Below are 24751 nucleotides of genomic sequence, written 5' to 3'. Positions count from 1 at the left end.
GTACATGTAACAAAAGTTGTAGGTTTCGTTCCAAGGATTCTAAAACATTTTAGTTTGTATTTTGATGATTTGTCTATGAATTTATATGTATTTTACAAGTTCGCAGCTTTGAATCTAATATTGACTTTCAGGTTTTACATTTGGGTTCTCAGAACGTTTTTCTTTCTTGCAGACAGGTCCTTGGCCGGACTTGGAAGGGAACAGAGGGAGGGGGCCGGCCGGATTTCAGCGAGGAGGCTCGCAGGCGGTGAGGGTAAAGTGGGGGAAAAGGGAGAGGAGTCTCGTGCGCACCTGCTGGTGGGTTTTGGTGGGTCAGGGATGGTAGGAGAAGGCCGAGCCGCGGAGCAACGGCGGAACAGGAACTCCGGCGAGGTCGTGGGCATTGCTCCGGCAATGGTGGTGGCCGGATGGATGGGGCTGTGGCTTTGGGAGGTCCAGGAGGATGAGGCGGATCCGTTCAGAGGCTCGATTGGAGTCGAGGGAGGGTGTATGGGGTGCTCCACGGAGCTTCGGCGGCGACCGACCATGGAGGCAGCGGTGGGGGGTGTTCCTGTGAGGGATAACGGCGATTGAGGGGTCGTTGGGCTTCAGGAGCTTTAGGGGAAGGTGGCTGCGCGGTCAATTTGGGCTAAGGAGTGGCGGAGGGAGGAGCTCGGTGTGGAGGTCTAGGGCGGCAATGGAGGTCTGGGCAAGCAGGGGCAGTGAGGAGCTCGGCTCTATCTTTCCTAGGCCAGTGCGAGGGGGAGGGCGAGTTTGGGCGCGCGTGCCTGGGGGTGGGGCGCATGGCCGTGGCAGCTCGGCCGGCCATCCTCGTGGCGCAAGCGCATAGGGGAGGGGAGGAGCGTGGCGAGCTCAAGGAAAACTGGGGGCGAGGGATGCAGCAGTTGGGCGGGGATTAGCTGGGGGAGGTGCAGAGCCAGGGGATGGCGCGTGGCAAGGCAGCTAGCCGGGGCTGGTGAGGCCAGGTAGCCGGTGGCCAGTGCTGCCGCGGGGCAGAACAGGGGAGGGTGGAGAGAGGTGAGGTGGAGGGACCGGAATGCGAGAATTCAAAGAAACTCAGGGGCCGGACTGCAAAAACTAAATTTTCATCACCTTTTGTGTTGAAACTCGAAGAACTGTAAATGCCAAAGTTGTAGAGAATTTAAAAATCTACAACTTTCTTTTTGGGAAAATTTTTCATTTGATCTTTGGTTTAAAAGATATTTTAAAATTTTGAAAACAGTTATTTGAATGACTTGTCATTTCATGCGACTTTTGTCGATTTCACCCCTCGAGTTCAACTAGACATTTGTTTATTATGTCAAGAGTGACATGTCTATAAATTTTCAACATTTGTTTATTATGTCAAGAGTGACATGTCTATAAATTTTCAAGAACATTGGTGGATCCATTTAAAAGTTATTTAAATCTAAGACAAATAAGATTTGAATTTGCTATTATTTCTTGTGATCATTTTCAAATTTGGATTCGCTTTGTATACGAAGTTTATAAAGCATTATAAAAGGTAGATTTTGATGCATGGCTACCACTTATGCCAATTCGAGTTTGAAAACCTACAAAGTATTGTATTTCAAGCATGTTGCACACAAGCACATACACACATTGAAGCACATATATATAGATCTGCAAACGCAAGATATGAGGTTTCTTTTTCCGTTTTCTTGGCTCATTTACATATGATTTTTATGCTTATTGTCTTGCTTTGGCTAATTTGACAACTAAGGTATCACAACGGGATGGGGTGGACGCACGTTGAAGCGGATGATCCATATAACACATATTGTTTGATGGCGTTGAAGTCTTCCAGGCTGAGATCTGGACCATCAATTTTCATAGAGTCAGTTTTCTGGGGACGAATTCGTGGGTGCACAAGGATGCAACTCCTCAGTGGGGGCAGATTTTCTGGGTGGCTTTAGCAAGAGAAACATCGTGCTTTAGGGGATGGATCTTGAAGCTCCTTTGCCTTCTCTCCATCCTGCTGCTCTGCCCAAAAGGAGATGAAAGGTGAGGCTAGACAGACAATCTAAGCATGAGATCTTATACTTTTTTTTCGAAGTATTGTTTCCAAATTGCCCAACACATCCCTGCTAAGCCCACCGCATGGTATTTCTTTGCTTGTGATAAAAATCTTTTCCCCCAGACCTAGTAGGAGCTAATTAAATGAGGTCGGCCTACAATCAGCCCTACCACCAGAGCAATCAGGCTCCAGATGTATCTCGCCATAGAGCAGTCAAAGAAGAGATGGTTGATGCTTTCATTTTCAGGGCAAAAACAACACCTCACATCACCCTGCCATTTCCTTTTGACCAAATTGTCCTTAGTCAGGATCACATTTTGTTCTATCAACCATAGGAAGATTTTAATTTTCAGAGGAGTCCTACCTTTCCAGAGCCTCATATTTGAGTTGTCTATCTCGGCACAAAACATGTGATCATACATAGATTTTACTAGGAACTCTGCCTTTTTCTCCCAAGCCTATCTGGGTATGTCAACCCCCAATCCCATGGGGAAGGCTTGTATCATGTCATTCATTTGTCTTAGGTGTGATTGATTTCTCTCGCATGATGTCAGCGCTTGAATTGAAGGCGGCAAATTTTCTGAGCCATCTAGCAAATAGTTATGTTCTGCTCATTGCAGCTGGTAAACAGCTAAGGGAATTTATCTTTCAGTTGTAGAGGGTCACACCACGGGCCTCTCCAGAAATCAGTTTTTTCACCATTCCCGACCATCATGAATCTACATTGAGTATAAAATTCTTTCACTTTCAACACATCATTCCACATAGGGGAATTAGAGGGCGCTTCTTTTTCAACTGCAGGATGCAAGATTGTTTAATGTATTTTTTCTTCACTATTTCCTGCCATAATCCCTCGTCCTTCTCTATTTTCCACCACCATCTGCAAAGTAAACTCATATTCATTTTCCTCAAGTCCTTAATTTCCTGTTCCCCTTTTCTTTTTGGCTTAGCAATTTTACACCACTTCACAAGGAAGTATTTTTTTTTTAGTGCCTCCTCCTTGCCAGAAGAATCTTTTTCTTGTCTTGTCCGTCCTCTTGAGAATGGTTTTGGGGAGCAGATACATAGACATGCAGTAGGTAGGGATGCTACTCAAGCAGAAGTTGATTAAGGTAATTCTCCCACGTCTATAGAGAGGGCGTGCCTCCCTTCCAGCCATCTAATCTTTTGAGCAGTTTCTCATCCAAATTTTGCCAATCCCTTACATGCAGCTTAGAGCTTGCCACAGGTACACCCAAGTATTTTATAGGCCATGTTCCAATGGCGCATGCAGTTAAAAAGCTCTGAATAGCTTTGAGATTTCTGTATATCCTCAAACACCATGATGACCTCGCTTTTACTAAAGTTTATTTTCGGACCAGACATATCTTTAAAAGGTAGAGTAACAACTTCATTCTCACAGCATTGCCCACATTTATTTTCAGAAGTCCATCACTTGGCCGATGCCACCCTTCTTCCCTTCTCTGTCCTACCCTCGTTTGATCAAGCTGCTCCTTCAGTAGTTCGTCAGCATAAGTTTGGGCCATGAGGCCCAGTTGGGTTGAGCTTCTCCTTCATTCCCCATCCCTCACATCCCCCAATAGTACAGCAGAACACAACTCTCATTTGTCGTTTGTTTTGAATCTCCAGCAGCATGCAAATTAGTTCCTCAGCTGTTTGTGTTTGGGCCAGCCTCACACAAAGTTCCTCCAGAGCTTCTTTACAAACTACTTCATGAAAGGATGGGCACCATCCTCAGTCCAGTCTGTTGCACATAATGCACCTCGTGTGTAGCTCCATTAAAAAAATTCGGCACCCGCTGATAAATGCGATTTTTCGGGAATTTCGGAAAATTTTGGACAAAATTTAAACAAATTCAATTTTTTTAAAAAATATTGCCAGAATTTCAGCTAAACCTATCCCTAATCCCTCCACATCACATTTGAATATAAAAAACAGTATATCACAGATTATAATACACAAATGATTTACTTATGTTACGGCGCGGTGTGACGGCGTCGGGAACGAACGAAGCTGCCAATTTGGGAATTTGGGGGAGAAATCCAGTGAATTTAGGGTTTGTGGTGTTTTATATGGTGGGCTGGCCGCCAGGAATACCATTTTGGCCTTTGTGGCGCCTGATTTCGGCGGGTGGCCAAATTTTAGCTGAAATTTTTGACCGGCATAGGGTTTTTTTCGGCACCCACCGATAAAGACGATAATTCGGAAATTTCGGTGAAATTTCGCCGAAATTAAAATCCTTGGCTCCATACGCCTCCACTTCAAATTCATTCGCATTGCCAGGCTATCATGGGCCAGTCGCCAAAGGAAATTTTTTATTTTTCCCAGGCATTTCAGAGCCCAAATCCCCTTCCAGTGCTCTGCCTGCATATTACCTCCTGACGAGCTCCCCTGACCGCCCCTGACAGAGAGCCTTCTCTGCTCCTGCACCAACACTTTATATGCCGACCTCACAGAGAAAATTCCTTTCCTATCATAGTGCCAAGCTATGCAGTCTTCCCGTTCTATGTTCGGTGAAATGCTTGTTAGAACTTAATTTGCAAATTTAATTATTCTGCTCTCCATTGTTATCACAAGTGGCTTGCACCTGGCCGTAATAACTATAAGTATACATCTTCTTCTGGATATAACTTTTGGTCTCCATAGTTATAACTATATATAAAATATGATCGGGGTTCAATATTTTTCTTAAAGAAAACATATATAGATCGCAAATCTTGTGGATCAACACAGCACACGCGCTTTACAACACAAGATCGAGTCAAACTGAAGGTGCACATTGCAGAATCAGCATGCATGCATTTGGAAGCCAAATTATTATGGAGTAGTAGTACAACTATATAACTTTATCGAAAAAATATGGAGTAGTTCTCCTACATAGCAAACACATTAATATGTGCTATAGGCCTAGACACAAACACTAAATCATCTAGCACCTATTGAATACGTACGGTAGTGAATTAATTAGATTATTATTGAATTTTCATCTACGACCTTAGGGAGCTGCACCGGGTAGCGGTGGACGCAGTTGATCCATGGCCCGTCGGCGTCGGCCGCCGGCTTGATGCACTCCCACGCCGCGCTGCTGCACTCGAAGCCAGCGCCGAAGGAGATCATCCACACCCGGTCGCCCCTCTTCATCCGGCCCTTGGCCTCGATGTACGCCAGCTCGTACAGCACCGAGCTGCTCGACGTGTTGCCGAACCGGTGCAGCGTCATCCGCGACGCCTCCACGTCCTCGTCGGACAGGCCGAGGGCGCGCTGCACGTCGTCGATCACCGCGCGCCCGCTGGCGTGGATGCAGAAGTGCTCGAACGCCGTGCGGAAGTCCGGGCGGTACAGCCTCACCTTGCCGCTCTCGCGCCGCAGGCTCAGGAGCTTCCTCTTGAGGAGCGAGAGCGCGACGAGGAGCTGCTCCGAGACCGGGAGGACCATCGGGCCGAAGGCCACGATGTTGCTTTTGAGGGTTTGGCCGGCAGTGGCGACGAGGTCCTTGGAGAGACGGATCCCCATGTTTCCCTCGTCGTCCTCCTCCTGGAACACGCAGCGGTAGCCAGCGTCTAGTGCGGCGGCCACGGTACGAACCATGCGCGCGAGCCGGAACCGGGCGCGTTCCGGGGAGTTGGAGAGGATCATGGCGGCGGCGCCCATGCGGAAGAGGCAGTTGGGCAGCAGCATCTCGCGCTTGCTGCCGACGTAGTACTGCGACGAGAGGATCTCCGTGGACACGACCAATACGTGCGTGCCCGGCGGCGCCACCTGCAGGAGGTTTTTGGCGAGCTGGAGGGAGGGAGATGAGCCCCGCGCTGCACCCCATCCCGGACAGGTTTACGCTCCGCACGTCGGCGCGCATCTTGTACCTGTTGACGACCATGTCGGCGAACACCGGCGTGGGCGTGAAGATGCTGCGGGCGGGACGGTGCTCCTGGCGAACACGTCGTCGACGGCGGCGAAGATGACCAGCTCGGTCACGTCCCGGGAGGCCTCGACGCTGCGGTCCGGGGGCACGTAGTGGTAGGCGTACGGCACGCAGGTCTCCTCGCCGATCCCGGACCGCAGGAGCAGGCGCCGTCCCCAGGCGATGTCTTCCTCTTTGGCCAGGTAGGGCATGAGGTGCACGTGCTCCAGGCACGTGGCGTACGGTGCCCGGAACCACGGCTTCGGCCGGAAGCAGCCGTACTCGATGAGGTACACGTCCCGTGGCCGGCGCATGCGCCTGAGCTTGACGAGGGCGACCGTCAGGATCACCGCCGTGATGACGTGGACTGGCCGCGCCGCTTGCAGACGGCCGTAAAGGCCATCGATGCCGATGGGCGGCCATGCCGTCCGGAGCACGGCGGCGAGAGAAGCCACCGCGACGACGATGAGGAAGTTCTTGACGACGAGCTCGTACGACGCCTTGAGGGCCTTGGCCTTGCTAGACGAGGCCAGCGGCGCCATTGTAACCGTGCTACACCTATGCGGCCAATGGAAACTTGGACGCGTGCGAGAGTGTTGAAGAAATGACGACGAAGAACTAAACGCATGTGGGAGTGTCGATTTAAAGGGCGCGCGAGAGAGATGCACGGCGTTCTCGCCTTGCCGTGTTGTTTTGAGATGCATGCAATGCAGAGGCGCCAGATCGGGCGTAAAGGCTTGTAGGGCAGCTCAAGCATGGCATCGAATTGAATCGCTAGCAATGAGATGGCCGCCAGGAATACTGTTGCATGGAAGTGGCAGCTGACATGCACTGGCCGGCCGCTCAGTACGGCGACGACTAATCGACAAGGGCATTTGTCACTGTGTACTTTCAAAAAGCAATTTCAGATACCGCACCCGCCCCAAAATAGATTTTTACTTGCCCTCTAAAAATCCTTTGCCGGAGGGAGCGCCTTTCCCTGACACATCGCTTTCTCGTCCCTGCTCTGCTGTTGCCCACGATGGGCCGCGTGATCGCTCCGGTGCCAGGCGAAGGGATGCGTCCAGGATCGCTCTGGTGCCCTCTAAAAGTCTATTTTTTTGGCTTCAATTCATTTTCTTCCCGTGAACTATTCAAAAAATTTTCTTCCCGTGCGGCTCCTCCACGACGAAAAATAGATTTTTCGGCTTGATCCTTGAAACCATTTTATTTTCGACTATTTGGCAGCAGATGCTGGTGCCGGCTATTGCATTACATGAGCTAACCAGAAAATGTGTGATCAAATCTCATGTATATTATATTATATTTGAAGTTTTTTACAATGCTTGGAGAGGCATTGGGAAGTATTTCATGTGTCTATGATTTATGGGCCCAATTAAGGTTAGGCGTTGGGAGGCGTCAATGAGGAGGCGTTGGGAGGTATTAGTTGTGTCTATGGTCGGTGGGCCCATAGTACCGTAACGCCTCCCAACGCTTCCCAATACCTCCAAAGTTTAAAGGGTTAGGAATTTCATGGCAATTGCTTTTTTGTAGTTTTTTTAATCAAGAGTAAAATGATAAATTCCTAATTTTAATGTAGTGAGATGAATATTTGTTTAAACAAAAAAGAAAAGGATGTTCATTCTTAGGGTTTCCTGTCTGATCGGTTCGATCTGTGGCGGGCAGCGCCACCACCCCCGACGATCGCCTTCGCGGTCATCAACGTCGGCGACCCATCCACACGCGTGCTCTTCGTCATCGACTCTGGCAGCGACCTCCCCTCGCTCGTCGCCGCCGATACGATCCTCGGCGCCAGTCGCCGACGCCCAACAGGCGATTTGATCTGCGGCACCCGTCACCGCCCAACTGTTGTGGCCCCTCCCCTAGCCCGTCGCCGACGATTCGATCCTGCCTCACCCCTACTCGCCCATCCTGCCTCACCGTCGTCGCTCCCCTCGCCCGTCGCCGCCGATTTAATCCTCGACGCCAGTCGCCGACGCCCAACAGGCGATTTGATCTGCGGTACTCGTCACCGCCCGACTAGACTGGCCCCTCCTCTGGCCTGTTGCCGCCGATTCGATACTGCCTGACCCCTCCCTGCCCGTCCTGCGTCGACCGTCGTCGCCCGAGCAGCCACGGTCGTCCCCAGAGGCAAGAAGCGCCAATTCCGATGAGTTTGCCATTCCCTCTCATTGATTTTTGTGGGGTAGGATTCTTGTAACATGTCGGTTTCATCCCATGAATGAGTCGCCTGGAAGTTGAAACACCAATCCTGAATTTGTTGCTTCTTCAAAGATGCTTATACTACTAGAAAATGGGCCAAAGGTACCGGTTGCAAAAGCAGCTGGTACCTTTGGCCAGCGGCGATCAAAGGTAAGGGGTTTGGTACCGGGTTAAAGCATTACCCGGTACCAAAACCCCATTATAGGCACCGGTTAGTGCCACCAACCGGTGCCTAAAGGGCGGACAATGGCACCGGGTTTTGCCATGACCCGGTGCCGCCACGTGCCCACAACAAAGGCACCGGTTGGTAACTTCAACCGGTGCCTATGCCTATTGTTTGGCACCGGTTGTTGAGCACCAGCCGGTGCCTTTGAGCCACGCCTATAAATATCCCAACCCCTCCCCCCTCCAAGCTGCCGTGAACTCACTGTTCAGGGCAGCTGAGTGAGGGGAGGGGAGACGAATTTTTGTTTTTTTCTAAAAAAGGTTAGTTATTTTTCTCCATAACTTAGCAATTGAGTTTTAGAAGCAGTTATCACTTAATTTAGTTTATACATGTGATAATTATTTTTAGTTGTAGCATTTTATTGTAGTTATATGTGTTATCAATTTATTTGATATGTGAATACTATCAAATTATTGTATTTATATGTTTTATCAATTTATTTGATAAGTGAATTGTATCTATTTATTATAGTTATATGCATTATCAATTATATATTTGAATTCAAATTTTGTATGGAAATATTATCATTTACATATGCAAGGGTGCTTTATTTAGTTCCCTTTAAAATTCCAAAACTTTACAAGATTCCACATTCGAGATGCATGCTGTGCTAATTCGAGACCCGCAGCTCAGCTAGGCCAGTAGGCCACATGCGTCGTTTCTTGTACAAAAATATAAAGTTCCATATAGAGAAACAAAGTTTTTACATAGTCATGTAGTCAGAAGGCCATATGCATCGTTATAATTTTGTAGTTCAGTTTTATTAATAGCGTATTCAATATTAGTTATAAATTGGTAGTATGAATGAACTATTTGTACACTACAATGATGTATATAAATGTATTGTGGACCCAGATGAGTCGGCAATGGATGTACATGGCCGACCGGCGTTCAAAGGAGTTCATTGATGGCGTGCATGAATTCATAGAAGCGGCCGAGAAACACAAGTATGGCGGTTTCTTTCGTTGTCCATGCAAATTCTATAAAAATGAGAAGGATTACTCATCATCAAGAACCATCCACAGTCACTTGTTCAATAGTGGTTTCATGCCAAACTACTATGTTTGGACCAAGCATGGCGAAAGAGGAATTATGCTGGATAATAAAGTAGAAGAAGAGGACAGGATTCCTGACTTTGCAGCCAATTATAATGCCTTTTTCAATGACACTGCAATGGGTGAGCCTGAAGAAGATACTGAAGGATACGTTATAGAAGATGATCTTGGTCAGATGCTGCGCGAAACTGAGGAAGGTTGCGAAACAGAAAAGGAATCGAGAGATCTGAAGCGTATGTTGGAGAACTACATAACATTGTTGTACCCTGATTACAAATAAGACCAAAAGAAGTTGGGTACGACATTGGAATTGTTGCAATTGAAGGCATCAAATGGTTTGTTTGACAAGGGATTCGAGGAGTTGCTGAAACTTATAAAAAACTTACTCCCTGAGGGTAACACCTTGCCGGCGACAACATACGAGGCAAAAAAGTTGTTTGTCCTTTAGGATTAGAGGCACAGAAGATACATGCTTGTCCTAATGACTGCATCCTATATCGAGGTGAGTATGAAAATTTGGATTCATGCCCTGTATGCAATGCATGCCGGTATAAGATCCCTCGAGATTATCCAGGCGATGTTGAGGGGATGCGTGTCAAGAAGAGGGTGCCTGCCAAGGTGATGTGGTATTTCCCTCTAATACCACATCTGAAACGTTTGTTCGTGAAAAAAACGAATGCTAAATTGATGCGATGGCACAAAGAAGAACGTAAGTAAGACAATATGTTGAGACACCCCGCTGATGGGTCGCAGTGGAGAAAAGTGGACAGAACATTCCCAACATTTGCAAATGATGCGAGGAATATAAGGTTCGGCTTAAGTATGGATGGCATGAATCCTTTCGGTGAGCAGAGCAGTGGCCATAGTACCTGGCCTGTGACATTCTGTATATGCAACCTTCCTCTCTGGTTGTGTATGAAGCGGAAATTCATTATGATGCCGGTGCTTATCCCCGGCCCGAAGCAACCCGGTAACGATATAGATGTGTATCTGAAACCACTGATTGAGGATCTTCTATTGTTGTGGAAAGAGGAGGGTGTTCGTATGTGGGATGCGCACGCAGAGGATCATTTTAACCTTCGTGCATTGCTTTTCGTAACCACCAACGATTGCCAGCACTAAGTAACCTCTCCGGACAATCCAATAAGGGTTATAGGGTATGCACCCATTGTTTAGAAGAAACCGACAGCACATACCTCAAGCACTGTAGGAAGATCGTGTATATGGGTCATCGTCGATTTCGTCCGATCAAGCACCCATTAAGGAGGAGGCATGCTCACTACGATGGAAAGGCAGATCATCGTACCAAGCCTAGGCACCATTTGTGAGAAAATGGTGTTTGAAATGGTCAAAGATATAAAAGTAGTATTTGGAAAAGGACCCGGCAGCAGATCAGTGCAGAGTGATGACGGACGTGCACCTATGTGGAAGAAAAAGAGTATTTTTAGGGAGTAACTTATTGGGAAGTCTTAGACGTCCGCCATGTAATTGATGTGATGCACCTAACAAAAAATCTTTGTGTGAACCTTCTAGGCTTCCTTGGTGTCTACGGTAAGCCAAAGGATACATTGGAAGCGCGGCAAGATCTTCAACGTATGAAACAACGGGCCGCCCTACATCCAGAAAAAAGGGATAAATGACGTCATTATCTAGGTCCTGCGTGCGACACCCTTAGTAAGGAAGAGAAGCAAAGTATGTTCGACTGTTTGAACAGTATCAAGGTCCCATTAGGCTACTCTTCGAATATAAAGAGGCTACTGAACTTGAAAGAGAAGAAATTCGCACACGTAAAGTCCCATGACTGTCACGTGTTGATGACACAATTGATTCCAGTTGCACTTAGAGGTATTCTACCAGCTAATGTTCAAGCAACAATTATAAAGCTATGCGCCTTTCTCAACATAATTTCTCAGAAGGCAATCGATCCATCGAGTTTAAGCAGGCTACAAGAAGATGTTGTCTAAAGTTTAGTCAGTCTTGAAATGATATTTCCTCCATCATTCTTCAATATTATGACGCATCTTCTAGTTCACCTGGTCAAAGAGATTGGTATTCTCGGTCCTGTTTTCCTTCATAATATGTTCCCTTTTGAACGATACTTTGCAGTCCTAAAGAAATACATTCGTAATCGGGCTCGTCCAGAAGGAAGCATTGCGAAGGGTTACGTCACAGAGGAGGTCATTGAGTTTTGTGTTGACTATGTGGAAGAACTCTGCCCAATTGGGACTCCAGTATCACGTCATGAGGGGCGGCTGATTGGAAAGGGCAGACTTGGAAGAAAATCAGTAAATTCCACAGATCATGCCACGTTGAGCAAAGCACATCTCACAGTTCTGCAACAATCAGCCTTGGTGGCTCCATACATGGAGGAGCATATACAAATTGTGCAAAGCATATACCCTTTGAAGTCTGAGACTTGGATTACAAAACATCATAATGATACATTCGCCACCTGGTTGCAGAAGGAAGTCATGGCCAACAATCAAATTCATGAGCAGCTAGCTTGGCTGGCCAGGGGTCCGGCAAATTCAATCCTGATGTACCAAGGATATGAAATTAATAGTTACACATTTTATACAAGAGCCCAAGATAACAAGAGCACCAATCAAAATAGTGGTGTCCGTATAGATGCCACCGACTCTAGTGGCCAAACGAACTCATATTTTGGTTACATTGAAGAGATCTAGGAACTCGACTATGGGCCATTGAAGATACTTCTATTTCATTGTCAATGGGTTAAACTCACAGGAAAATGTGTCGATATCGACGAGTATGGAATGACAACGGTAGACCTCAAAGAGCTTGGCTATCGAGACGAACCATTCGTCCTAGCTAAAGATTTCACTCAAGTTTTCTATGTGCAGGACATGTCTAGCAAACCGAGAAAGGAAAAGTCCAGGAATAAATCAAGTTTTGTAGGTGCCGGAGATGAGCCAAAGCGTCATATTGTTCTGGCAGGAAAAAAGAAAATTGTGGGAGTCGACGATGTCACAGATGAAGAAGAATACAATAAGGTTGAAGATATGACTCCGTTCGCAGTGGAGGTTGACACAAGTATTCTTTTAGCTAAAGAGGAGGCTCCGTACACACGTCATGATCATAATGAAGGGACGATTGTAAAACGAACCATCATTAATATTCCCTTAGTTGAATGATTATGTCTTGTAATATTTCTGTGAATATTATCAGATTTCTTATGCAATGAATTGATTTATTGGGCAATTAAATGATTTATTATGTAATTATTTGATTTATTATGCACCTAAATGATTTATCATGTAGTAATTAGAATTATTGTGCATTTAAATGATTTATTATGCAATTATTTGATTTATTATGCAATTAAAATAATTAGTTATGCACCTAAATGATTTATTATGTAGTAATTAAAATTATTGTGTATTTAAATGATTTATTATGCAATTATTTGATTTATTATGCAATTAAAATAATTAGTTATGCACCTAAATGATTTGTTAGGCAATTATAAGAGAAAAAGAAAGACGAAAAGAAAAGAGAACCATTGGTACCGGTTAGAAAATCCAACCGGTACCTTAGCGGCCTATTTGGGTAAAAAAAGTAGGGCATCGCACGGGAGTCGAACTGTGGCCGCGGAGCCCAAATTACATCGTGTTACCATTGAGATATTGAAGAATTCCATTCAAATCCGGTCAAAGTAGACAGAAAAGTTAACTTCAAAAGGCCTAAGGTACCGATTCCAGAAGTCCACCCGATACCATAGGTCATTTTCATTTACTGCCCATTGGGGCCTAAGGCACCGGGTGTGCCAAGAACCTGTACCTTAGGCTTGCCAAGAGTATCAGGTGGGTCAACAACCGGTACCTAAGGATTACATAGGTACAGGTTGTGTTTTTACCCGGTACCTTTGGCCTGGGGTATAAATCTGTCTCCTCTGCTTCTTCCTCCCAATTCTCCACTGCTCATCACCTCCTCCAGTCGACCGCCGCCGCGCGCCCTCGTATCGTCGTGCCGCTACCGCCGCATCGTCGTGCGCCGCCGCCGCCACTTCTTCTCTGCGTTCCACCGGCGGCGTCCGCCCGCACCGGTGGCCCTCCTCCGCGCGCACTAGCCCGCGCCAACCTGCTCGTCGTGGACGTCGACTCTGGCGACCTCCACGCGCCAACCTTGTCGTCGTCGTCGACCTCCTCGACCTCTCCGGTGGTCGAGCCATCCTCGATCGCCGTCGCCGGCCCTCCTCGATGCTGCGCGCCGACTCGCCTCCTCCACCGCGCCGCCCCTTCACCCTGCAGCACGCCGGCCACCCCACTGCGACGCCGGCGCCCTCCTACGCGCCGCGCCGAGCTGCTCCCCCTCCACCAGTGGCGCCGCCGACCTCCCCATCGACGTAAGCAACAATGGCGCCGCCGCCGCCTCTTGCATTTTCATTTTGTTATTAATTATTATATGTAATGTGTAATTTTCCTATTTTTTATTTCTATTTCTACTATTTAATTATGTAATGAATAATTTAGTATAATAAAAAAGAATGTATAGAATTGAGTATAATTTAGGTAAAACAATTAGTTTTATTGTTAAGTAGATTGTTTAGTTTTATTTAGTTTAAAATTTATTTGTTTTAGTGATTACTAGATAGTTTAGTTTTATTTAGTTTAAAATTTAATTGTTTTAGTGATAACTAGATAGTATAGTTTTATTTAGTTTAAAATTTAATTGTTTAGTGATAACTAGATGGTATATAATTTATCTATATTAGTTTCATGTATAATTAGTATAATTAGTTTGTTATGTATATGTATATACTATATAAAGTATAATTAGATAGAATTTAAATAATTTCTATATAATTAGTTTGTATTATATATGTATATAGTATTTAGATGTGTAATTTATTATTTTTTCTTTACATGTGTAATTTAGATGTACTTGTGTCGCATGTTAATTTATTTATATACATTAGTTAGAGAATTTAGTTAGAGAAGGAAATAGAGAGAATTTAGTTAGAGAGAATGTAGTCATTATTTTTTTTGCCATTATTTGATATTATCTAGAATTTAGTTATTTCATATATAGAAGAAAAAGAAGAGAATTTAGAGAGAGAATTTAGAGAGAATTTCTATTATTATGTCTTATGTAGTGTATAATTGTGTCATTCAAAGATTTTATTTAATCATGTATTTAATGGTTAGACGACGACGACATGTATTTCACTGTATAATGTAATGACGACGACGAGTAATGACGACGACAATGAGTAATGACGAGTAACTACGACGAGTAATAATTCTATGTACAATTCTTGATTACATGTATTGCATTTGTAATTTAGATTGATTTAAATTAATTCTCGAGCTTGAGCCCGTTCGTATTCGCTCTCTAACTCACTCACGCATTCGCCGTCCCTCGACTCTCGACCTCGACCCTCGACCCCGACTCTCAACCCCGTCCCTCGACTCTCAACCTCGACCCTCAACCATAGACCTCGACCCTCAACCCTCAACCCCATTCCTCGATCCGGTTCCTCGACCCCGTTCCACGACACACACACACACCCCCACTAACACACACACACACACTGTCTAATACACTCTAACACACACACACACACACACACTCACACTCTAACTCAATTGTATAAAGTATCGACCCTCGACACACACACACTAACACACACACACACTCTAACACACACACAAACACACCCTAACACACTCTAACACATTTATATAAGGTATTGACCTCGACCCTTGACACACACACACACTCACTCACACACACTCACACACTGACTCACACACACACTAACTCTCTCTCTCTCTCTTTCTCTATTCCACTAACACACAAACACACAGACACCCACACCCACACCCACACCCACACACACACTCACTAACTCTCTCTCTCTTTCTCTGTCCCTCTAACATACACACACTCTCTCTCTCAAACACGCATATTCGTTCAAAGAATTAAATTCTCCTACTTCATTTAAGGATAGACACATACTCTAATACATTTTTACGGTTTCAGTTAAGGATGGACCCCTTCGGGGATGACGGGGCCGCCAAGCAATACATGTTGGATGCAATAAACGAAGATACGAGGGCCAACACCACCCAGCCAATCGCTGAAGAAGATGCTCGGACAGCTGATTCGTTCCTGAATATGTCTGGAGATGCTGATGAAGAAGATGATGACTTTGCGCCGCCGCCCAATCAACAGCAGCATGTTCCAGTGCGAATCTTAAAACTATATGCATGGTGACTTCGGTAGATTAGTTTTGCGATTAACATATCTTTTCTGTAATTTAGTCGACCTCCGCATCGACTTTGTTGAGCCAGTCAAAAGGGAGACGCCGGCCAACCAAGAAAATGGAGGAAAGACAGGTCGTCACAGAAGTGGACGCAGAGGGTTGTCCAAGTGCTCCAGAGGCTGCTAGCATAAAATTTGTCAACTAATGTGGGGTTATTGTTCGGGCAAGAATTCCGATTACGACAAGATTATGGAAAACGAGCAAACCCGAACAACAGCAACACGCCGTGCCTGCACATCAGAAGGAAATGCTATGGGCAGAACTCAAGGATATGTTCACTCTTCCTGAAGGAGTTGACCAAGAACTTGTGAAGAAATGTGCCTTGAAAAAGATGGCCATTGCCTTTGCAACTTTCAAGAAGAAGTTGTACATCAATTACATCAAGAAGGATAAGGAGCCAAACTGGGACGATCTTTCTCAGGTTAAGCCATACTAGGAGGAGTTCAAACAATACAAACTATCAGAGAAAGCCCAAGAAAAATCCGAACAGGCCAAGGTGAATGCTGCAAATAAGAAGTACATTCACCACCTTGGGGCTGCCGGGTACAAAAAGTCAGTTAAAAAATGGCAGAAGATGGAGCAGGACCTTATGGATAGAGGTATCAGGCCGACGACTTGGGATTGGCCGGATAAATCCAAGGGGTGGTTATTTGCTAATGACGTGACACTAAACCAGTTGGATGGAAGTTTGGTCATGCCCGAGCATACGCAAGAAGTGTCCCGCGATCTAGTCGCTGCAATAGATGAGACCCAACAAGGAACATTCTAGCCTCAAAGGGAGAATGATGAGCTGATAAGGGCATTAAAGAATCCGAAACACCATGGACGAGCCCGCAGCATCGGCGTGGTCCCATGGAATGTTGCTTGGGCCGGAGATTCCTCTTACAAGACTCACCGAAAGAGAAAAGCCGAACAGGAAGATAAATTTCGTGCCATACAAGAAGAGATGAACAGGAAGGTTGCGTCCTTGGAATCTCAGATGGATGCCAGGGTCAATGAGGTAGTGTAGCTAGCTCTGAGCCAAAGGGGCACTGCTGGGTCGCACCCGGATGTTGTGATAAGCCCGGCCTCTCAGCGACGCAGTAGCTGTGCATCCACGGCGGCGCCCGACGTACAAGCGGAACAACAACCCTAGATTGAGCCCGTGTAGACCGATCGCCCGTCTCCGCGGCCTCCCTAACCTCCGTCCCCACAACCACCTCCTTCACCACCGTCTCCGCCGGCGCAAAGAGCCACGAGTACTCCAACTCCTCCTACACCAGAAAAACGAAAGAAAAAAATAGCATCCCTCCCAGCGGCTGGACCCTCAAAGAAGAAGCAGAAAACGGTCAAAAGAAAATTAACCTACGAGAAAACTGCTGAGGAGTTGGAAGAAGAGACTGCTCGATATATAAAAGAACAATTGAAGCCTAAAGTCCCCCCGCCGAGGGAAAAGGTACCTCTAGAACTAGGGAAAAAGCTTCTCGCAAACCTAGACAACCCACCAAAACCGAAAAGCTTACCCTCAGACTATGATCGTACTCTGACAAAGTCACACAAGGTGAGAAATCTGAAGAAAAAATATGGCAAGACCATTCCTCAGCTTGGCACACAACAAAAAGAACTTGAGCCCCTCCGGGTGCCAGGGTTGCCACTCCTACACCCGACGGACGTACAACTCCAGGTGGAACTACAGGCCGCGATATTTCTTTCTGAAACTGGATTAACGCTAGAGGAGGCAACGGGGCAAGTGGATGCGGAAATCCCTGTCGCTCCAGTTCTTACTCCATTCCAGCATGGAAAACCTTTTGTCACTGAGGAAGAGGAGAAAAGTCTAGGCATGCAGATGTTCAATTTGCATAGATGGTACTTGTGAATGTCGAATGACGAAGGGAAAATGTTTGGAGTCAAGTATCGTGACCATGATTTCTTCCGCGGGGAGGACGACTTCTGGGTGTACTTCGAAAATTTATATCACATTTACCATCGACAAGCCATCGACGCCTCTATCATCACCATTTGGGTTTTGTATATCACTTACCTCTACATTAATACTTTTTGTTAACAAGAACATAATTATATGTGTGCATTATAAAATTTCTATTGTATCGTTTAGACAGGACACCCAAAGAAGCCGAAAACATGGATGGCACCATCAGATCAGCTTCATGTCTCCTTTGCTAGTCAACCAAAAAGTGCTCAACGAAAATTATAAGGAAACGTGCCAAGACATGTACGATTCGTTGACTACGCAAAATTACAAATCCGTGAGGGTTTTACCCCTTGAACTCCTGGCTGCCGTCAAATTCAGATTTCACGCTTTTCCTCTCTCAGTGAGATCCACAGCCCCTTTCGTAGCCCCCGAGCTTAAACTCGTGAATTTGAGATGGCTCCCAAGAAGGACAAATCCAAGTTGAAGAGGAAGCGGTTGCCAATATGTCAACAGGTTGGTGCAAAAGCAAAATGTCTGAAGCAGCAGTGCAAGAATTGGAGAATTTGGATCTTCTCCAATCTCAAGGTGTGATCCAATGGCGTGCAGGAGAAGGTGAATATTACCCCATGGAAGGTACCCTTGAGACTATTGTATTCCGTGATTTTGTGGAATGTGGTCTTGCACTTCCCGTATCGGAATTTTTCTATGCTCTTCTGCAGTTTTGGGGAATCCAACTTCATCATTTGACTCTTCTATCCATTTTGCATCTTTCCATTTTCACTCATTTCTGTGAAGCATTCCTTGGTATTCTTCCCCACTTTCACCTTTTTCAACATTTTTTCACTCTTGTTCCCGTTCCAAATTCTGCCAAACCCGCCATTTTTGGGGGTTGTGAATTAGTACTCCGTCATGAGACCTGAGACAAGTACTAGGCTTATGATCCAGCGGGTAAAGGAGTCGAGTGGAAAAAATTCTAGTTTTATGTCGGGAACTTTGAATCTCCACTTCCAGAAAGAATTCCTGGTGCCCCCCAAGTCCAAGAAAGCTAGTCGAGTAATGGACCTGGTGGCCAACAAGTTGACTGCATCCTGAGGGCCATTGCTCATATGAAAAATAAAGGAGTTACTGGTGATCGCATAGACTTTTCCTTTGTAAGCCATCGGGTCCAGCCTCTCCAGCTTCGAAAACATCCTGCCTTTAGATATCAAGGCACACAAGATCCTACCAGGATGTCTCCAGAATCAATGGCTCAGTCTGAAGTAATCAAAAGATGCTGCAAAGTACTCGACAACTTCGACAAGTCTCTGAAGCTTCCAACGCTTTTCTGGGCACAAAATCCTCCCGAGAATGCATGGGTAGGTGTTTTGAGAAACAGTGTCGAGTACTTGTAACTAAAATTTTTGATCTTCTGACAAATTCTTTGCTTCTTTTGCAGAAGAATTATAAGTCTTGGTATTGTATGCCTCCGACTTCAGCAGATGCTGCTTCTGATGGCAGCAAGAAACGGAAAACAACTCCTGGATCTCTATTGCAGCGAAAGATTCCTTGTATTGATGCTAGCCAGTAAGAATCCGATATTCTTTTGATTTCATCCTATTTGCCTCAGCTTTCTTATTTCAACTCTTGCTTGGCTTAGGATCCAATATCTACCAGCTCATGAGAAAGATAAAATCCAAGACTTTCGTAACTGGGTGCAAAACAGTTCAGAAGGAACTAGTCGATTAGCCCCCCGAGTCGCCAGTAATTGGGTCAATTGAGAACCCATCCGCCAGTTTGCCAAATACAGACACGACTGGGATATCAACTGAGCCAAATCCTCAAGCGCCCAAATATACTCCTGCAGCTGCTGAGGGTGCTTCCAATGCTGATGGAACCGGCAATAGTGGATCTCAAGGATCGAGAGGTCCTACTGTTCGACTAGTGCCTTTTCATCCATGCCACAGTCAACTCAGCATGAGTTGGGAAAGGAACTGTTTGATGATCCTTTGTTGTCCATAGACAACGTGAAGAAGCTTGCTGACTATATGCAATGGACCTTCAAATATACTAAGGTGAGTCTGCTGCTGCTATTTGTCTCCTTCGAGTAGTTGGCGATGTCTGACCAGTCTTGCCTTATATGTTATAGGACGTTGCCAGTCGGTCTTTCCTGAAGTCTCAAGCTTTGTATAAGACTGTGGATAATTGAAAAACCTTAGAGCAACAGAATGCCATGATTGCCAAATGACTGGGTGAATCTCTTACTGCTCAGAACAAGCTGTATGAAGCAAGCCAACAACATCATCTAGAACTTTGCGATATGAAGCGACATATTAAGAGCCTTGAAGAAGAAAGATCAAAGCTCCAAGAAAAGAATACAAAGCTTCAAGAGCAGTTACAGATTGCTCAAGCTTGTGAGTATTTGATCTTTTGTCTTGCTATTGCATTATCAATAATAATTACTGAAATATCCTTCCGTCAGGTTCTCCATATGATCATAGTCGACTAGTAGTAGCAGCTCGAGTCCTTGTGGATATGGTTTATTCTGTAGAGGGGTCGTCGAACAGCAAGTCCTTGGTAGAGCACTTAGAAGAGGCTCCCAAGAAGATCTTTGATGTCATGACGGCGACCTCCAAGAATTATCTGACCCACATATAGGTGTTGTCAAGTCTTACTTACCTCAGTTCAACTTAGCTCCCATAGCTAAAGGAATAGCTCCCAATTATTCTGATGAAAAATTCTGGGACTATTGTAGAGAATCGGAGGTTATTGCTGAGGAAATTCTGAAGAACTTAGTAGAGTAATCTGCTTGTAACAACTCTTGTAATCTTCAGTGGAATTCTGTCGTTGTTCGTAGCTTGTATCCTGTTGGTGTGTCTTCAGAAGAATGATCTAATACCATAGGATAAGTGCAAACTACTCGATCAATCAAGTAGAATGCTCATATGGAGTAATCTTTAAAGTTGATTAGTTAGGGTGAGTCCCGTCAGACTACCAAAGTAGAAAAAGCTGTAAAGATATCCATAAACTACTCGAGTGAGCGAATAGGGTGTCCTGACCAGGGACTGGAGTAATTTTTCTGATAGATCTATTAGGATAAACTCCGTCGAGTTATCCAAGATGAATCCATCTTAAAGATAACCAATACCTATTCGAGCTTGCGAATAGGGTGTCTACTTGTAGACTGGAGTAACTACTAAGATTGACCTGTTAAGATGAACCCCGTCGGGTTACCCAAGATGGGCAAAATGTAGTAGTATCCATAACATACTCGAGCGAGTAGTTTTGCCTTTAATGCAAGGCTGGAGTTCCTTGTAGTTGACCTATTAGGATGAACTCCTTCGAGTTACCCAAGATGGACAACTAGTGCAGGTATCCATACACCTTCTCGAGCTAGGCGAGTAGGTTGTGCCCTTATAATAAGGACAAGGATGTGGCTTGTGTAGTTATCCTGATGGAAAACCGTGTAAGCTATCCTGAACAGGTGATGCTATCAGATTGAAAAACTACCTTTAATGTTGTCCATGAGCTGATAAAAACCCTTGCTTTATTAAAGAAACCAACTGACATCACCATGTTGCTTGGATCAAGGATAGAACTTGCACAAGTGCTCAATATTCTAGGAATTCGGTACCTCATTGCCATCTGCATCTGTGATTCTATATGATCCTGGTCTTATAACCTTGGTTACGATGAAAGGACCTTCCCATCTGGAATTTAACTTGTGCAGTCCCGTCTCATCTTGGATCCTTCGTAGTACTAGATCTCCAACGTTGTTGTCACGGTCTACGTGGTGGATTTCCAGTCCTGAGAACTTGTTTTCGAGCTTTTTGATTTCTTCAACGTATGCGTCCATTGTATCCTTGTTGATGTCCCATTCTTTATTGACTTGCTGGACGACGAGTAGAGAATCACCGTAAACAAGTAGTCGCTTGATGCCGAGAGAAACTGCTAGTCGAAGGCCGTATAGCAGTGCCTCGTATTCAGCTTCATTGTTGGAGACCTTGAACAAGATTTGGAACACATACTTCAATTGCTCTCCCTTGGGGGAGATGAACAAAACTCCCGCACCACCTCCGTCGAGCTTGAGTGAGCCATCAAAGTACATTACCGAATGCTCTGGAATGTTATGAGGTGCTGGAATTTGATTTTCCTGCCATTCAGCTAAGAAGTCAACTAGTGCCTGTGACTTGATTGCTGTTCTTGACTTGAAGTTGATTTCCAAGGCTCCCAGTTCAACTGCCTACTTTGAGATTCGTCCAGTGGCATTCCGATTGTGGAGTATATCCCCCAATGGGAAGTCAGTTATTACTGAGATCTTGTACTCGTCGAAGTAATGTCGAAGCTTTCTGGAGGTGATTAGAATTCTGTACAGAAGTTTCTGAATTGATGGATATCTAACCTTTGATTCAGAGAGTACTTCACTGATGAAGTAGACTGGTCTATGAACGCCGTAAGCGTGGCCTTCCTCTGAGCGTTCGACTACTATTGCCGTGCTGACTACATGAGTAGTTGCCGCGATGTAGAGGCGCAGTTCCTTGCCACATAGTGGAGCTGTTAGAATCGGCGGTGACTGGAGATGATGCTTGAGGTTCTCGAGTGCTTCCGCGGCTTCTGTAGTCCACTCGAATTTATCATGTCGCTTTAGGAGCTTGAAGAAGGGTAAGCCCCATTCGCCAAGCCTAGACAAGAATCGATTCAGAGCTGCCATGCAGCCTGTAAGCTTCTGGACATCCTTGATAGTGGCTGGGGCATCCATAGCCATGATGGCGTTGATCTTCTCTGGGTTGGCCTCGATTCCTTGGTTGTTGACGATGAATCCGAGTAGTTTACTAGAGGGTACGCCAAAGACGCACTTGGTTGGGTTGAGTTTCCAGCAAAATTTTCGGAGGCTGTTGAAGGTCTCTTCCATGTCAGTAATGAATTGATCCTAGGTCTTTGTTTTGACAATGATGTCGTCAACATAGGCTTCAACATTGCGATGGAGCTGGTCAGTGAAGCACAGCTGTATCGCACGCTGGTAGGTAGCGCAAGCATTCTTCAACCCAAAGGACATGGTCTTGTAGGCGTATGCCTCGTAAGGGGTGATGAATGCCGTCTTGATTTGGTCTTCTTCTTTTAGGGCAATCTGATGATACCCTGAGTAGCAGTCGAGGAAGGATAACATGACACATCCTGCTGTAGAGTCGATTACTTGATCGATATGTGGTAGCCCAAAAGGATCCTTTAGAAAATGCTTGTTTAGATCGGTGTAGTCGACGCACATCCTCCACTCGTTGTTGTTTTTCTTCTGGATGAGCACAGGGTTAGCCAACCATTCAGGATGGTAGACTTCCTTGATAAACCCTGCTGCGAGTAGTTTCGCCAGCTCTTTCTTGATGGCTTCTTGCTTGTCCGGTAAAAAACGCCACAACCGTTGCTTTTTTGTGTAGCTTTAGGATCAACCTTCAAGGCATGCTCGATCAACTCCTTGGGCACCCCTGGCATATTCGCTAGTTTCCACGCGAATATGTCTCGGTTGGCCCTAAGGAAGTTGACGAGCTCGAGTTCCTATTTGTCGCCCAGTCCTACTCCAATGATGGCGGTTTTGGAGTCGTCACCCTCTTGTAGCTGGATCGTCTTGGTGCCCACGTCACCAGTAGGTTTAACCGATGACTGGCTTAGTTTCTTGGAAGGCATTGACTCCTTGAGGGAGATTTCCTTGGCAGCAGCAAGTATCTCGCTGACAGAACTAGGGATCCGGATTGTGGCAGCGTGATCTATTGCTTCCTTGTCGCACTCGAAGGACTTGAGGAGGTCTCCACGTAATGAAAGTACTCCTGTGTTGCCAGGCATCTTGAGGAGCAGGTAGACGTAATGTGGTACTGCCATGAACTTGGCTAGTGCTGGTCTTCCCAAGATAGCATGGTAGGAAGATTCGAAGTCAGGTACTTCGAATTTGATGTACTCTGTCCAGAAGTTCTGTTCTGTACCAAATGTGACTGGGAGAGTAACCAAGCCAATCGGTGTAGAGAAGTTCCCGGGGACAATGCCATAGAATGGGGCCTTGCTTGGAGTGAGCAAACTCATGTAGTTGAGGCCCATTTTGCCAATGTGCTTGCAAAGATCAAGTTGAGCCTACTTCTGCCGTCGATGAGCACTCGAGTAAGCTTGGAGCCTTGGACGACTGGGTCGAGCACCAATGAGAACTTTCCAGGTTCAGAGAAGCTGGTCCATTGATCTTCCCTGGAGAAGGTAATGGGGACCTCGCTGTATTTCATCTGAATTGCTGGTTCAACTGAAAGGATCTCTCTGAGAAGAAGCTTCTGGGCTCGCTTGGAGAAGCTGGGATCTCCTCCGAATATGACGTTAATGACGTTTTGTTGCTGTTGGAAACCATCATGGTCTTTCTTATCGTCTTCGTCATCTTTGTCCTATTCTTTCTTAGGAGCGACTGCAGGTGCCGACTGGAAAGATTTGCACAGGATCGTACACTCCTACATCGAGTGGTTGCTCTTGGGGTGGATTGGACATCTCTTGTTGTGAAAAATCTTGTCGAACTGGTCCTGCAGCTTGTCGCCCTTTTTACCATGCGGGGTGCGATCCATAGTGCCGACAGTGTCATCAGGCTTGCGTTTACGCGCAGGATCCTACTGGTTGCTAGGCCCTCCACGGTCGTTGTGGTGCTTCCTGTTGTTGTCGTTGTTACGGCATGGGAAGCGACTGCGTTCTTGCTCTTCTTCGTCCACCCAGCGTTGCATCATGTCTCATAGCTCCACCACCGTTTTGGGGCGATTACACCCAAAGTCACAGTATAGAGACTGGACGGTGATGCCGCTCTGGAAGTAGTCGATGACATCGTCGTCGGCGACGTTGGGGATGGTGGCTCGTGTCAAAGAAGCGCTTGATGTAGGATCTGATCGTCTCGCTTTACTCCTACTTGCACATGGATAGGGCGTGTCGAGTAGCTACTCGATGTAGCGACCCCTGGAAGTTGTCGATGAAGGCCTTCTTGAGGTCATCCCACGAGTGTATGGACTCGCGCGCCAAGCTTTCGAGCCACGTGAGGGGTGCGGGCTCCAGGGCCATCGGGAAGTAGAGGACCTTGGTGTTGGTGTCTCTCCCTACAACACTAACAGCGGTTGAGTATAAACGTAACCATTGGGCAGGGTCTTGCTTACCATCGTACTTTTGGAT

At 45.9% G+C, this 24751-nt stretch overlaps 1 pseudogene; it reads right to left on the bottom strand.

Annotated features, from left to right (window-relative positions):
- Positions 1 to 4981: 4981 nt before the first annotated feature.
- Positions 4982 to 6505, bottom strand: LOC120674762 (annotated as a pseudogene).
- Between the last annotated feature and the right edge of the window lie 18246 nt (positions 6506 to 24751).

This window comes from Panicum virgatum, chromosome 5N (assembly GCF_016808335.1).
Source record: "Panicum virgatum strain AP13 chromosome 5N, P.virgatum_v5, whole genome shotgun sequence".
NCBI classification, from domain to species: domain Eukaryota; kingdom Viridiplantae; phylum Streptophyta; class Magnoliopsida; order Poales; family Poaceae; genus Panicum; species Panicum virgatum.
The sequence above is the reverse complement of the archived record's forward strand: the minus strand, read 5'-3'. Positions and strand labels throughout refer to the sequence as shown.